This window comes from Lemur catta, chromosome 1, assembly GCF_020740605.2.
Source record: "Lemur catta isolate mLemCat1 chromosome 1, mLemCat1.pri, whole genome shotgun sequence".
NCBI classification, from domain to species: Eukaryota; Metazoa; Chordata; class Mammalia; order Primates; family Lemuridae; genus Lemur; species Lemur catta.
Genome location: NC_059128.1, coordinates 62,812,130 through 62,829,874, shown reverse-complemented (window position 1 = coordinate 62,829,874; position 17,745 = coordinate 62,812,130).

The window sequence follows — 17,745 nt, the reverse complement described above, 5'->3', positions numbered from 1 at the left end:
AGATTTAGAAGCTCTAACAGTGGCCATAGCTTACGTCAGAACAGTTAATACAGTAGCTATTTATATCTGCAAGAAATAATATCTTGTTTAATTGTCCTACTGAATATAAACATATGTAATTTTCCTGCTAATATATATTTGTACCAAATCCATAAATTTTAACTTTCACTTCCAAAATTTTCTTTCTTTGGATATAGTTATTAGTAGTCATGTGTAGCAGGTGAGAGCCCTGTAAGAGTAAGCTGGCAGATATCAAAACAAATGACTTCTCTTGTACCACATCTGACACATGCCCTTGAAGTTTAGAGCCTGGATTCTCTTTGGCAAATAAGGTAAACGTTCTAGAATTTTTAGATTCCTGTTAGTTTCTGTGCCATTTAAGTGTTCATGGCAAATAATACAGGAAGCTGGACAATTAGCCTGGTGTAGTAAAATGGATGTTGGCCTGCAGTGTAATGTCCCTCCATTTGCATCTTGGTCTTTTTCTGACTACCTACATGGCCATGGGTAAGACTTGCTGCCACTTTTTACAGTCATGGTCATCTTATTGGTAAAATGAAGTGCTACTATCAGATGATCCTTACCATAAATTTTAGCTCTGTGATTCTATAGAGTTTTAATGAAGTAATTTATTATTATCATTATGTCTTTGATGGAAAGGCATGGTGGGTCTCTAACTGCTCTGGTTGTCAAAATTATCATGCTCTACACAATTGGACAAACATATTATGAATGTGATGAACGTTTAATGTAGTGTAAACTTTCCATGTCAGTAATACTTCTAAATAGTATCAAAGGCTGATAAACTGCCTTTTTTTTTTTGATCCAAGACTCTATAATTGGTTTTCCCCTTTTTCTGATTTTTCTGTCTCCTCCCAGGAGGCATGGGTGTGGACAGAATGAAGTATTAAGATCTCTTCTATGATTTTATGAAATATTACTTAATAACTCCATATAGTGACAATGAAATAGATAGGAAAGTTTTCTGATTTCAATTCCACTCTTTTCTTGCTTCTCCTTGTCCTAAGGAAACAATATTTTTTTCCAGATGACCACATCTTATTGTAGTGCAGAATAATTAAAATATTCAAAAGCGACGTGTCACTTGCTGCCAAGTCCTCTTAAGAATGCTCAAACATATTCCAGTAGCATTCAAAGGTTTGTAAAGATTCTCTTTTCTCATTTTTCATACAACACTTAATCCTGACCATGGTGTGAATATATTAGTTTTAGTAGGAGTACTTTTATATGCTAAGCAATTAGTTATGCAAATGGTTGATAAAAACCACTATGGTATCCATGAGAATTTGAGAGCCTTGTAATCATTCTTCTTGCAGTAGATACATACTCAGGTGGCTAGAAATATTTTTTTTTTACTTTTATCAGTCTTATTATTTTTTGTGAAAAAATGAACCTCTCTCAGGATATATATACCTTTATCTGGGAAATATAGTAGGAATCAATGATATATGTTGCTGAGTATATTATTATGTCTTTAATGCTTATATATTTCAAATTATATGCATATTCTCCCCAGGGTGATTAGATCCCTTCTAGAGTTAGGGTAATGAAGGCTATATTTGCCTGAGGGCACACAGGGAACCATTTAGGAGAGGGAGGAAATTAAGCAATTATATAACATTTTAAAACATTCAATACTTCCCACTATTTGATTTGTGCTTCTCGAAGACTGCCTTTCTCATATTAGCAGGTTAGAGTACTTAGAATCCTCACATCCTCCTCCCATCTGTCATTTTTTTCCACGAAATTATACCTATATTACAAAATACCTTTTTCTGAGAAACTAATGCTTACATTGAATTTTGCAAATTTAACAATATAGGATTGGGATGTTTTATTTAAAAGAGCTGAAATAGAATGATTTTTAAAAAGTATCATTTGCAAAATAATTATCACCCCCAAATTATATCTTGAAAATTGTGCCTATGTTATCACTACCATATATTTAGGATAAAAAGAAAAAAAAAGTGGAGGGTAGATAATCCATTATAAGACAATAAGAAGAAAAACTCTTGAGTCTGCATTGCTTTGGTGGGGGGAAAAGCAGATGGGAATAATAGACACGTAAATATAATTTATAGTAAATTCTAAAATCTCATTACAATTTACAATATCAATCTCTAAAAATACAAAACATTTTCCAAAAATTGTGAATAAGTACAACAGTAACCAAATTAAAATATGCAATTCTCCCTTCTACTAGATGCCCTTTACATACAAATATAATTAGCAATAAAATTGAAAGCAACAAAAACAAGAAAAGAAGTAAAGATCCTGGAAAATCCATAAAATGAATGATCATTTGCTAACAATTGTTAGTGGACTGCATTTTTTATGTAGTGATGTGATAACATTTTTCCCCTTCCTGCAGATTAGGTACTGTGTTATATTTGTCTTTGACAGAACATCTAGCATCTGATAGGAATTCTTAACAGCAAATGATAGCGTGATAGTTTTATTATCTATGTCTCTTAATAGCTCTGGCAAATAGCAAATAATACCACTTCCTTCTCCCAGAGGAGGAAAAGAAATACAGAAGGAGTTTAAGCAAATGAATTACACAGCACAGACACAGAATCTTTTCTAAATAAATAGTCTATTCAGAAGTTGGAAGTCTTATAAAAAGAAAATGAAGATTCTGATGAGGAAAACTGGGTTTGTTTCTCAGCCCTGACTATGTAGATATACATCCCTGAGAAATCACTGAACCTCCTTGTGATTACTTACAGTGAAATGAGAGGACTGGATTAAATGATCTCCAAGCTCCCTGTCAGCTCAGGAAGTCTGTAAAATAACAGTGGTAGCTAAGACTTAGGACTTACTACGTGTCAGGCTCTGTCAGGCACTATCACTTTAAAAGTTTTCCATGGATTGTATAATCAATTGAAACAATCCTGTGAAATAGATGCTATTATTAGTTGAATTTTGTGAGGTACTGAGGCTTAAGGATTGAAGTATCATACACAATGTCCCATGCTTAGGGAGCATGAGAGTTGAAGTTTTCAACCAGGCACCATGACTTCAGAATGCATTGGCTTCAAGACAATGCCTTACATCCTCCTTCCAACATTAGTCACAAGCCAATCCAGACTTAGAAATCACAAGTGTGTGAAACCTGCATTCTTTCCAACTTCATTTTCCCTGGTAAAATGGTTATTTGCCCGTAAGTCTGGCTTGTGCTACGGTGAAACACATTTCCTCTTCAGTTAACGTTTTTGTCTGTGCTCACTCTTTCACCGTAATCGAGAGGATGGCACATTTTCCAACAGGATATTTCTACTGAATATTTTCCAAAGACTGCCCATGCAGACACTGAACATGGATCAGAGGGAGGTTCATGGAAATTATAAATGAACAGTCAGGAGAGAGTCTTTTGCGGCAAAATTATAGGAATGTCTCCTCAGGTCAAAGTCAAAGTAAGGATGAATTAACTCCCGAAGCAATTTTGAAAAGGTGAAATTCAATGATATTGCAGTTGTTGGACCAGGTGTTAAAATGTTATTGGGTGTTAATTTAATTTTCATCCTGTCAACACTCATCTGAACTGTAACAGCTGCTAAACACGGTTCCACAAGAGCAAACTATCCTCACAGAGGAAGCAGATGCCTAATCAATAGGGCCAATAGAAATGTATGGCTCAGCCAAGCAACACACACAAGGGGGAATGAATCCCACAGGGCTCTGTCTAACCTGAATGGAAAAGAACCTTAATGATAGTGAGACTATTCATGCAGTAAGAACAGAAGACTGAAAGTCCTGCCTGGATTGGCTTCCTATTGACTCTTTTTTATTTTCTTAATTTCACATGACCTTGGTTTGGACAATGCCTTGGTTTCTCTGTCCCCCTGAGCTTGCAGAGATATTGAAGATGTTTCAAGTCTATTGCTATTTTTATAGCTATTATCATTTCACAGGTCTTACACAGTTCCAAGTAAAAATCAACTTTTTCTTAACAAAATGTACTTCCTTTAGTGTTTCATATTAAAAGAGATAATGATGCTGTAGTCATAGTTAATAGCTGTCCTTCATTGAAACCTGGGGTGGATAGGAATAGATGACTTGTAACTAAGAAAAAAGATTTTTGGATTTGAATAATTTCTTGACTACTATAATTATTAACATAGTAAGGTATGTCATATCCCCTTCTGAAGATTTTCAATCAGAAAGATAAGATTGCTATGTTTATACCAAATATAATCTTACCTAAAACTGTGGTTTGACTGCATACCTCTTAAGGTTCATTATACCATGCATTTAATAATTTTTCTGTTAAGTTAGTCTATCTTAACCAAAACATCACCTGTGTTTATACATCTCAGACTTGGTTACAGATCCCTCTGAGAGCAGATAGTGGGATGCCAGGGATTGTCCAAACCGCAGGAGAGTTATGGCATCCTGGAGCTTCCATATTATCAGAAGGTTTGGGAATTTTTTTTTTTTAAATAAATGAAAACAAGTGGATATCTAAAGAAGTAAAATGCATATTTTAAATGAATATTAGAATAATGCATATTTCAAACAATTTAAATCTTGGCATAGGCCCCTTTGGCTTAGACATAAACACTTGGCAATTGTTCTCCTTGCAGGGCTCATAGGGGCAAAGGTTTGCCATGGCTGCTTGTTTAGGATGTTCTCTTGGAGGAGAGACCTTCCATTTTCCTGGATATACTAAATGTCAAACGAACCAAACAAAACAAAGTAACCACAACAAAACCCACCCATTTTCTACTTAGAATTTCACAGTGCTTATATTTTTCTTTCTTTTCTTCTCTCTACTCCTACAGAAGATAAAATATTTAAGGAAGTACACATTAAGAGTTATTTTAGCCTATATTGGAGCAGCAGTCCTATGACTTCACTACAAAAAAAAGCTAGTTTTGTGAAGATAAAAGAATTGTGGCATATGGACTGATGAAGTGGCCCTTTTTATTTTTTGGACATAGGTGAGTTGTTATTGGGGAGAATTCAAAAGACCATTCAGGGCACATTGAGGATTTTGTATCACAAAATTCTTATCCCAAAACATAAATGCAAATAAAGCAGATAAGAGGAACTAAGCCAAACTTTAAAGAGAACAATCATTTGGAAATGGCTCTTTGGAGCTCTTAGCAGAAAAACGATCATGAATTATATTTCTTAGCACTTAACTAAAACTGGGGACAAGAGCCGTTATTGGTTATATTTAATATGACAACTACTAAATGCTTCCCATTTTATGTGAAGTACTTTAAACCTTAAAGTTTGGGGCAGGACTATAACAGCAGAAATTCCTTCTTTCCTACCTCTCTCCTCTCCCTTCTCTTTTTTCTTTTCCCTCTACCCTCCCCACCCCTCTTTTTCCTACTGGTAGGAAATGAATGTAGATGGAACAATTTGATGAATAGATTTTGAGCAATTTCAGTAAAAAATATGTACTTACAGGTTAAATTGGGTTTCTCAGTGTGTTAACACATTATCAAAGTCATTTATAACCTGTATTCTTACGGCTGTAAATGAATTTCATTATATAATTTATATAAAAAAGATAATAGATTAATGAATGTTATTATTTCCTTACCTACACTAATTAGGTTATTACTAAGTGAGATCAGCTAAATTCTGAAGCTTTTAATGGAAAATTGATGTAGCTATTGTGAGCCCTGGAAATCTTACCTCTTTGTTCTAAACCTGCAATATATATATAAGGATTCATCACCAAAACTTGATATTTAAGTCAAATTAAGGAGCATTTTTAGTGTAATAGTCAATCTTGTAAGATTTATGAAAATTTGTTTTTTAAAAAAAAGTTCATAGAGAATTTGACATTTTATCTTTTCTCTTACAACTATATGGCTTCTAGGGAGAAAACTTATACAGCCATTCACTCTGTTCTCGATGACTTCAGTACAATGATGAATAATTTCAGGGCACACTCTATCTTGACCATGCTGTCTAGTAACTAGTGTGGTTGTTTGTATTGAAAAGAGATAGTGAAGAAAGTAAAAAATGAGAAACAAATGAGGAAACAAGGAGAAGGCTAGTAACACATTCTGAAAAACACCTGTAAGATTTAGCCATGCTCCAAATTTTTAATTAGTTAGATCACATTTCACTCAGAAATTTACGGGGGAGATGATGTTAACTTCCAAGATTTCATTTATTTCATGTATATTATTTATGGGGTTTTGGGCTTATTGTAAATTTTCTAACATAAAAGTACAATAATAATATGACTTCTACTACTGTTGTTATACAAATACTCATTTCTTACTGGGAACCTCAAAGAGATCAAATACACTACTTAGTATATGCACTAACATATGCTCCCTTTTGAGTCTATTCTTAAGTTTTGTAGTGGTTTATCTTTCTTCTAGAATAGAATAAGGCTTCATTTTTTTAACACATATGATAAATTATTTAGCACTCTTCTTCTTCAATGCACCCCCCTACTTTTCACTATCCCTGATACATTATGAGTTGAATTGGATAGAAATTCTCAAACACTCCTTTATTTTTATTTGAAAAAGCTTATCCACATTTGCTAGTTAGAGGAAACCAACACAAAGGGATTAAAGATTTGCTCATGATCTCATGATCTCTTGAATCTCTAGAATCCTCATTTACTGGGTTTTATTCTAATGCTCTTCTTAAGGTAATACTATAATCCTAAACTTAAATGTAGCCCATGGCTAATGAAAGCTGAAAGCTAAGATGTACCGCCTAAGCACAAGTTTAGAATTGAAAAAAAATGTTGGATCACACTAATCCTGGTAATAATAAGTTAAAAAAAGTTACTCATATAAGTATGTATATAGATTATCTCTGGGAAAGTTGTTTTCTTGTTTTATAATTCTGAAAATATTATACTAAAGTTTTTTTAAAGTATATTTCCAAGTGATGCAATGCAACATGGTTGTTTGAGAATTTGATACTTTGCTTTTTATTCATAGTAATTATCGCTCCTTTAAGTTGTTTACATATTTATATAAATACATTTTTTCTTCTTCTCCTTCTCCTTCTCTTCCTCCTCCTTCATCTTTTACATACTGTGCTGTATCCATAGTGGAAGCTCCATGGGAGCATGAGAGGAGGAACTCTGTCTATGCTGTCATTGCTGTATCCCACCTCTTACAACAGTGCCTGGAGCAGCAATGGTGAATAGGTAGAATTGGGTAAATCAGTGAGTGAATGAACCATAGAAATATGTGATCAGCATCAGCTCAGTAGGCCTCAGTATTTGTGAACTCTATGACCCACCTTAAATGACTCTATTGTGAAGTTTGAACCATAACTTTTTATAATTGTTCTGGTAGTATCTTTACTCTGGTTTTGGCTCTGGTTGTTCCTTCGCTTGTGTCTTTTGTTCAAATGAATTAACTATTTGATGGTGTTGTGGGTGAACATTCATGTAGACTATCCTTCCACTGTTATTGTAGGATTTTAAGGTTGTGGCATTTGTTGTTGCTTATAAGGAATGATTTCTGTAGGAGAGACCACTCAAGGATGATGACTTCTTAAGATTCAGTGTTCAAATTCAGAGATCTACACTCAGGTGGGCTTGTGTAGGCCATATACTGGTGAGGTTTATCTCAGCAGTGGTAACTAAAATGGCACAGATACATTGTACTTCAAATAAAATGATAGTGTATTGCACTAACCATTCTCCAGGAAAGGTAAACTATTTTGTGGAACAGCAAGCACTGAAAAATAAGTGAAATAGCTTACTCTGAGCTGTAATTATTACTTATTGTTCTAATCTAATTTTGACTTCAAATTCTAAGCCTAACTATCTTACTCAGCCTGGATCATTTAACAGTATTGGAAGTCTCTTAGTTTCCTAAAAATTAAGACTTTATTCTATCTGTGGCTATGGAAGATTTATTTCCTAGGCCAAATGACTCAAGTATCAATTTCTATGCCCTAAAAGATCACAAGAATCATGTAAATATGATATATTTCCAAGAAGTGATTTTAGAATAGATTTTATTGAACAAAATACATTAATAGCATGTGATTGCTCTATACATTTTGGCCTGCAGTAGTAGAATGTGTGTTGGTTTGCAGATCTAGGGAAGAAAAAAATAATTCCCTGCTATGCTATGGTAATGATAAGTTCCTAGACGGAGAGCAGGCTAAGAATAATTTATTGAATCTGCCCTCGATTTCTAAAGACATTTCTGAATTCTATTTAGAACATAGCCATTGATTACAAAGTGTGATTTGCGAAGGCAAAAGAGGCCAATTTTCCTGCAAACAAATTAAGAGATGTATATTGACTGCAGGGAAGTATGTCATCGCTGAGAAATCGAAAGCGATGGGACTTTAGGAAATCAATCAGAAGTCTAGTCACGTTAGATTTTTTTTTTTCTCATACTTCGTTGTGATGTAGGATGTATATATTTTCAGTAGATATAAACTTTTTGTTTTTATATTAAACCCAGGTCAACAAAATGAATACAGGGACAGGTTCTAACTCATTCATATTGCATATTTTCAGAACCCTAATAAAACACAGAAGTCCCCTGGAATCCTATGTAAGCGTATATCATTTTATGATAATTTTTGTCCCAGTAACCCATTTTTCTTAATGGTCTACTTTTAGTGTCCTTTGGGAAGGCATGACTCTCTAATCTGAGATCAATAACCCCTTTGTCACATTTATTTTAACCCCTTTTGGGGACTGAGAAAAAAATGAGTACCTTCTGAACATCTAAAAGGACTATAGCACTACATTCTATTCAGTTCTACTTGAAGCTATGTCCTATAAAATCAAGGTAATTCTTTTTTTTTTCTGAAATAATGATAAAAATTTTCTAAAAGCAAGAAAGTCAAATAATGAGATTAGTCAGATCTCAGGCATGTGACAATACATTGGAGCGTAGGTATATCCTCACAGAGTATTGTATTAGTAGATGCTACTTATTGTTTTTTAAGATAATCAGCCAGAGAATGTATAATTAATAAATGCACAGTATACCCCCTGTTTCTTATCTTCAACATAATGATATATAATTTTTTCAGAAATCTTTAAATTATTTTTAAAGAGTTGAAAATATATCCTTTAAATACATCAAACTAGAATGTATAAGGCAGTTGATAAAATGGGATTGAGGTGGATAGTAAGTCAGTCTTAAATACTTTAGTTTAATTCACCTTACATTTAATTGCATACTCTGTGCAAGGCCCTGTGCTAGCTTCACCGAAGAGTATCAAAATACATTTGGTACCAGGTACCAGGGAACGTGTAAAAAAATTTAAAGAATGCATTTGGCACAGTGTTCTCAAAGAGATTACCCTCTAAAACTGTGTTCAATTAGTACAGTATACCCTTATATATCAGTGGTGGCACAGATTTGAGTGTATTTCTTATTAGAAAATGTCCATTTTATTTCTATAAGTGATCTAAAACAATAAAAATAAAACTTTTTAAAAATGTTTAATTTTTCTTCATTTTAGAAGCTATTAAAAATAGTAACAAATATTGTGTCTATTATGATTACAAAAACAATACATGCCAGGAGCAGAATTTGGATATCATGGATTAATTCAAAAAAGAAAACAAAAACCATTCATAATTCTACCACCCAATCATGAACACTATAAATGTAGAAGTAAGCCACTCTTCACTGCTGTTGGCAAAATATATTTCCAATATTTTCTCCAGTTTTATTTCAAGATTACAGAATAAACATGTACAGCAGTTTTCCTTTCTAGTCTCAAAACCTTAGTAATGACAGCTATTATAAAATAAATAAATGCATACACATATTGTAAACATGTTGTAAGCAGTGGACAAAACTATAATTATGCCCTTGAAGAAATGATAATGAGTCAGATTGAAGAAGGAAACATGAACACAGAAATGCATGGGAGATGCCACTTACGACAGGTGGAGGTCACTCAAAGAATGTTCACAAGACAGAGAAAAGTTCTCTCCACTCCCACCCTGAGAAACTTATCTGGTCCCAGATAAGAGCACTAAGGGTTTGGACCATTGTTTTTCCTATAGACAAATATATATAACTATAATATATGTCCAGACTATTTTCAAAATAAAAATTATTATTGTAACATACATACCGTTTTGTAACTTACCTAACAATACATTTATTATAAAACAATCTTAATGCCTACAAAATCATAATCATCAGATGCCAGCTAATAATTTAAATACCTAAGTAATTACATTTTCACTATTTTAAACAATGCTGCATAGAACATCCTTATAGAAAAATCTTATAATTTAATTTATTTGCCTTTTCTGAATATATCCTTTGATAAATTCAATTTTAGTCTCATTTTATAAGAGCAACAAAATTAGAGTTTTGATTAGATTTGCTTGAAACCTAGAAATTAATTTGGAGAAAAATCTAAATCTTTATAATACTTAAACTTACCATCCATATACATGATGTGTCTTACTTTAGTCAAGTATTTCTATTATTCAATATTTTGCAGTTTTCTTCACTTTAATACTAGATATTCTGGATAAAATTTATGTATAAGTATTTTTATGTTTTTCATTCTTATGATTTTTTTCCATTTTCTAAGATATACATATATAAATAAGTTACTCAGTTTTGCATATTTATTTTTTAACTACCTTTTAAAATTCTTCTCATTAAAATTCTTTTAATAATTTTTATTTGGCATATTTGTTATAATTCTTCATGTACTCTTAGAGTTTCTTCTGACTGCTAAGTGCTTTTTTTTTCTTTCCCAACAGGCATCCTGACTCAAACTGTATACATTTGCAATATCTGATTTTTAACCGCACACTCTTCATCCTATTGACCCAGAGTGAAAATTGATACTCTTATCTGAAGGACTGTTCCCTTGAGTATATTTAAACCAGACCAATCTCTGTGTTTAATCTGGGTTCATCAGGAACCATTAGCCTTGATTGGTTTGTTTTTCTCCTCCTCCATCTCAGGACTTGATTCTATTGAGTTAACAACTATTCTCCCTAGAGAATAGCTACCACAAGCCTGTTTCAAGTAATTCCAATATCTCGCTCGTAGAAATTGAACTGATCTTTTTTTTCCCTTTAGTTTTATTTGAAGAACTGCTGTAATGAATTCTGTATTTGTTCAAATCTTTGAAGATCTGTGAGGACAAAACAGTCACTTGAATCTCTATCATGTCAGCATTTTATTTATCATAGTTTTCAGTCTTCATTGTTGAAGTATGCAATCCAGTTAAAGAGAATAAACATCATTTATTAAAAACACAGAAGTTGATACCCAATAAGTCTTCATTAATCATGATTTTACTAACTTGCAATTTACAATATTTCAGGAAAGAGCTAGGTATATGTTTACTTTTGCAAAATATCAGAAAAATAGATTAGTAAGCATTTTAGTAATGTAAATAAAACTGTGGAAGAATTATTAAGAACAGACTATATATCTTTAAAAAGATTCTAGAATAACACATTACTCAGAAAATAAGGCATTCTATTGAAGTCCTAGAGAATTACAATCTATTAGAACCATCATAGTTTTTATTAGAATGCTTAATTAAATTGTGCTGCTAATATGTAAAATCCATCTCTAACTACAGTTAAAACACTCATCCAGATTTTCCTACTGTAATTTTGAGGGGGATAATAAGTAGGAAAAACCATTGTGTTATCATTCAGATCATATGGTTCTAGCTCTACTTTTGAATATCTGTGACCTATGTCTTCAAGTAAATATTTCACCTCTTCTGAGTCTAATTTCTAATGACTTAAATGAAAATATGTCATTTTGTATACCTCACAGTGTTACCAGTGAGAGTTGAATGAGCTTAAGTCCAAAAGTCAATTTGAAAATTATAAATCAACAAAATTGTAACTACTCATTACTATGTACTAGATTACTTTCATTATAAATTCACAAAATGATTTTTTCTTTAATTTTTGAATTCTGTATGGCAAGGAGCATAATGGTTTGTGCTAGCTTGTCTATAAAATTGTAATTGGTATGAAACAGCTTTGATAATTGCCTCAGCTACAGTATGCTGAACAATTCTCAGTTTCACTTAAAATATTTAAATGGATGGTTATTTATGAATAAATATTACTGATATCTTGGAAAAATAGATTCCTTCTTTAAGTTCTCAAACCCTTTCCATTCCGTAAATTAAACACATCAGCAGTATTTAAGAGTGAATTCTGATCCTACATTTACTATCATACTATTGTAGCACAAATTTTAGATGTGACAGACTTTTAATTAGTACGTGTTATTTTCACATACAAACAAAAGAAAAATCCAACATGAAGCAAACTCAAACTATGTCTTTATAAGTTTTATAGACAAATATGTTGTATATAGGCTAATACTATGCTGTCATGGTTTAAATGATTAAGTTAAGAAACTAACCTATTATTGATGACTAATACAGAAAAAAATTAAAGTATCAAATACTAATTCTTCTTGTATTCTTAGGTAGTTTTCTTCCTTACTCCAGGCAGCTACACAAGTGGCACTTACTGTTTTAGGAAAGGACAGTCTCAGGAACACAGCAGAACAAAGCACAGACCTAACATTCTTACCTTTTGTATTTTAAAAGGTTCTATTTCAGGTATTAGACAGTAGGATTTGAGAAAACAAAAATACATGATCACACATAAGGAGTTCCTTTTCTGAACCCTCCCCAGACAAGAGGAAGATCCTTATATCTGAAGGAGTTTAGCAATCAAGATTCCATAGGGGTTCCTTATCCCCTTCTCTCTCACTTGCGTTAATTCTAAACTGATGGGGCCGAAGTAGAATCCCCTGATAATTTTAGGAATCTGCCATTAGATAAAATCTGTGCTGCCAAGATTCTATGTGTCTTCTTGGCAGAGTAGAATAAAAATGAAATGGCTAAACCAGCTCTCTATATACCAACAATACTTACAGGACAGACAGAAGGTTTTTCTGGAAGATACTGGCAAAGCTTTGTGAGTCAAAAAAAAAAAAAATAGAGGGGACTAGCAACAGCATGTGTGGCAGGGATCATATGAAAAAAATCTGCATGAGAACTGGACACCTTGAATGGTGCCATCATGAAAGTATTAATTCCAGATTGGGGTATATATCTGCAGATATCACTGTAGGCAGACAGTGATAGAGAACAAGATGCCACCATTTCCAATGTCAACTTTCACCTTAATAACCTTGGTATTTATATACAAAACCAGGGAAAAGGGGCGAGGGTCCTTTAGACTACTTTGAATTGCCAAAATGATGTTTTTGTTCTCCTGGGTAGAATGGAATTAAGACTGAAACTAGGTTGAGTTACATAAAATAAAAATTACAATTTTTCCCAGTTGAGTTTGAAATTATTGTACCTGCTACACCTATCATGATAATTGGGTTTTCTTCTTAAGATGGAATTCACCATAGTAACTCACTGTTATGTCTTCATATATAAAACATGAAACAGAGAAAGATAAGGAAACTAGTAAATGACATCAACCTAATAAGTTTTCTCCTTGTTTTCCTTTGACATATGCTAAGTTAATCTACAAGGGATGTCCTGATTCTTGAAGCCCTAAAAAATTACAATCTATGTGGCCCATCACAGCTTTTATTAGAATGCTTAATTAAGTTGTACTGCTAATATGTAGACTCTATCTCTAACTATTAATATAATTAAAACTCTCTTCCAGATTTTGCTACTGTAATTTTGTGGGGGATAATAAGTAGAAAAGCTCATTTCTAGTTTCATGTTTTAATGTAAAGAAGAACAGTTTATTTCCTTCCTTCCTTTTTAACCCCTTGAAATGATAGAAAGAAACATCCTTCCTAATTAATCTCCTAATTAATGATTTTTTTTTAGTTATAATATACCTTTACCCATTGGCAGCCCCTGAATTTCTCATGACACGAATCTTATGAGTGGTAATCTGGCCGGAAGGTGGCGAAGGTGGCTGCATTTGCAAAGATGGTACTCGGGCACATTATGCATTATTTGGATAGAAATAATGGGAAAATTAAAAAGGTTTACTCATCACCCCTGCTAATAGCACCCACAGATGCAGTCTTGGTGATGTAACTTTTACTTATAAACCCCCTTTTATGCTGCCTTCTGCTTATTGCTGTATAGTTTACTTAATTGCTTGTCCATTCTGCCTCAGTGTGGTCAAAGAATAGATAGAGATGATGATTCTTAATGGTTTTATGTTGAGAAATAAGGTAATCCTCCCAAAAAATCCATACAAATTTCTTGGATGTATTAGAACTGAGTTTATGTTCAGAAGCCTTAAAATCAAAAATAATAATTAAAACCTTTGATATTTCATTTTTATTTCCAAGATGTCTTAAATCATCCCACAGGAATAATTGCGGATCTTCCTTTCACTGCTCTTCAATGTCCTGTGCGTTCCCTATCCAGCTCTCACACCTCATTCCTCACTTCAATAAAACACAAGTATATCAACACATTTAATCTTCAAATGGCAAGACAGCTCTTCTATTCCTGTACTTATCTTCTGTAACTCTAAATCATAGACAGGAATATATGGTTAAGATCTCAAAACGAACGCGGTGAGCATTGTAGCAGGGGAAGGGCACGCCTCAAATCATGGTTTGGATATGGCAAAGTCAAAACATGTAACCAAAATGTTTGTGCCCTCATAATTTCCTGAAATACATAAATACAAAAAGATCTCAAAACCATCCCACTTAATGAAGCTTATTGAATTCCTTAAATAAAAATATGGAGGAATTTGGTTCAAGTAGGAGAAAGTTTACCACTCCAAACAACCAAAAATATTCACTCAACAACTACCAAATACCTGCCATGGAAAGAGCATTGTTCTAGGCATAAAGAAGTAGCAGGAAAAAAAAAGTTTCATGATTAAGACTGATGGTCAATGAATGTTCCTTGGAGAGGCCAGCATTTAAGCTGAATCCTAAATAACAAGATGGATCCAGCCATGTGAACATTATGTGGGAGAGCTTTGGAGGCAAAGGGAGCACAAGATGAACAGAAATTGCAGTGGGTTAAAGGCTGAATGGATGAGGGTGACGGTAGAACAAGAGAAACTAATTTAGAGGTGTGGACTGATACTGCAAGTGTCAGGGAAATTAGATTTTCCAGCAGCGATGGGAATAGTGATGGGAACCTATTGTAGGGTACCAAGAACATAAAGTGACTTTTTTTGTTTATTTAAAAACACTACTCTCTTTGTACTATAATATCAATAATGAAATGATAGAATATCTGGAATTTGTTTAGAAAGCTTTTCGGGGTTGTTAAGGTAGAGCAAGATTTAGTGAAACAGGATTAGCCATAAGTTTGATAATTGCTAAAGTTGAATACATAGAATTCATTATACTATTATCTCTGATTTTTATATTGTTAAAAATTTTCATAATACAAATATCTAAAAACATCCCTTGGACCTTTCCCCAGTTAACAAGCAATCTAGTGCCCAGATCTGGGTCTGTAAAGACTCCACATCACTGATACGATATGACGCTAAGGAATAGTTGTCAGTAATATAGACCAGATAATAGTGCCATTTATTGAGACAGGAAAGATAGATTAGTGGATTGCAGCTTGGAGAGGGCACTGCAGGTCAAAGGTTCAATTTTGTACATGGTAAGGGTAAAATGTTTATTAAATATCCAACTGGAGTTGTCAAGTAGCTCCAATGTACATATGAACCTTGAGTTCATAGAGAGAGGACTGCTGTAAATGGGTTATTTGTTTACAGGTATTTCCCCCACCCTTGTCACCTTTCCCTATATGCATATATGCAGACCATACATCTCATCCCACATGAACGGCTTTGGAGAATAAGATATGAGCAAACTTGAAATTTGCTGTGTCTGAGCAACAGCTGTAAATGCACTTGCATGTTTTAGTTTGGCCCTTTTTTCCTGTCCTCCACCATGAAAGTGACATGGGGTCCTCTGATCCTCAAGCCTGGTATCTGAGACGAGGAGACACAGGACACTGCGCTGTTCCAGTCAAGTCCATTGGAGCTGCAGTGCTGGGCTAGTGTGCACAGCAAATAAATGCTGCTGAAACCCACTGAGATATTACAGTTATTTGTTATCCCAGCAAAGCTGACTGATACAGTCAAGGATGGAGTTATAAATTTGGAAGTCATTGGCATACTGATCGACTGTATTAAAAGCTTCAGGACTAGATGAGATGGTTTAAGAGAGAAGATTATCTCCAATTGTTTTTAAGTTGAGAAATGGGCTTAATAAAGCAAAACAAATCAATAAACAAAAACACTCCAAAGCTAAGATGTTCTTAGTAAAAGCATTAATTTCTTTTGTGTCTGTGGTGTTTAGGTGAGTTCTGTTTCAAAAATTGGCAAATGGGTACTTTAAATCAACATTTGAAAACTATTTTTTCATGATGTATAGTCCAATCAAATAAAATGTGAATGGCCCTATTCAAATTATACATCACCATGACACAGATATTCCTGATAATTTTTCAGGTTGTAACAATGTAGTTTGAAATTGAAGAAAGTTATCACTTGGAATGAATTTGATCTACCCTTTCCTAAAAATAAGTCACTTGCTTTAAACATAATAAATATGATTTTAGATTGTATTTTTTCCTGGTATAAATTTCTATCACAAGATGTGTTGAGCTCTATTTTAAATAGATGAAATAAAGCATTTCTAAATTGACGATAAATGTTGCTTTAAAGAGCACATGAAATCACACTTTGGTACTTTGTTAAATTATTATGAAAATTTCACACTTCCACAATAATCTTCTTTTTATTTAGAGTAAGAGTCCTGTCATAAACTACCCACTGCACCTCCACATCCACTGTTTTTTTATCTTAGCAACTGCAAGGACATCTACACACACTTGTATTTTCCTTAATGCTGAAAGTTCCAAACCAACCATAGTCAAGGTGGCTTGGTGGGGTTAATAGACAACTATTCTTGAAACAAACATATTTCTTCAAAATTTTCAAGCTATATTATTTCCTTTTGAGTTGTTTTTCAACTATGGTTCAAAATTTTATTATTATTAATTACCATGTCTGTTTAATGCACTCCCACCTCTTAATCATTTTTATAACATAGCTTGAATTCTATTTCTTTGTTTCTATGCAGTTTATTAAAGTCCCAGACATGATATTAAAATGTGGTTTTATACTGCTATAATCCATTGTGTCTAAATCTATTTGACTAATGGCACGGCTTGCCTCAATCTATGCTCTCATATAAAAATTTTAACATAAATATTTCCTTAAGGTATGGATGGATTTTGGGGTGACCCTTATGAATTTTACAGTTTCAGCTATTTAACTGGTTAACAACAACAACAATTATTACTGCCATTTTTTAGGATCTTACTATGTTTCAGCTGTCATTTTAAAAACATAATATGACATATTATTTAATCCTCATACAACCATATTAGGTAGGTTGTGATAGTATTCCCACTTAATAGATAAAGGAAAAGGTTAAGTAACTTGCCCAGTGTTATGCAGTTAGTAAATGTGGAGCCAGGATTCAAACCTTTCTCTGTCTCATATTAAGCCTGAATGTTTAATTCTATCATGTATAGACCAGATTAGTCTATAAAACAACCTCCAAATCTCAGTAATTTAACAAGGTAAAATTTTGTTCCTAGCTCATGTCACAGTTCAATCAGATGATTGGCATGCGATCTTGCAGGCTCCTTCCATGTAGTGCCTTTGCCCTTCCCTAGAACTGCAGAGTTCAATATGGTAGTCATTAGCCACATGTAGCTATTAATTAAAATTAAAAATTCAACTCCTCAGCT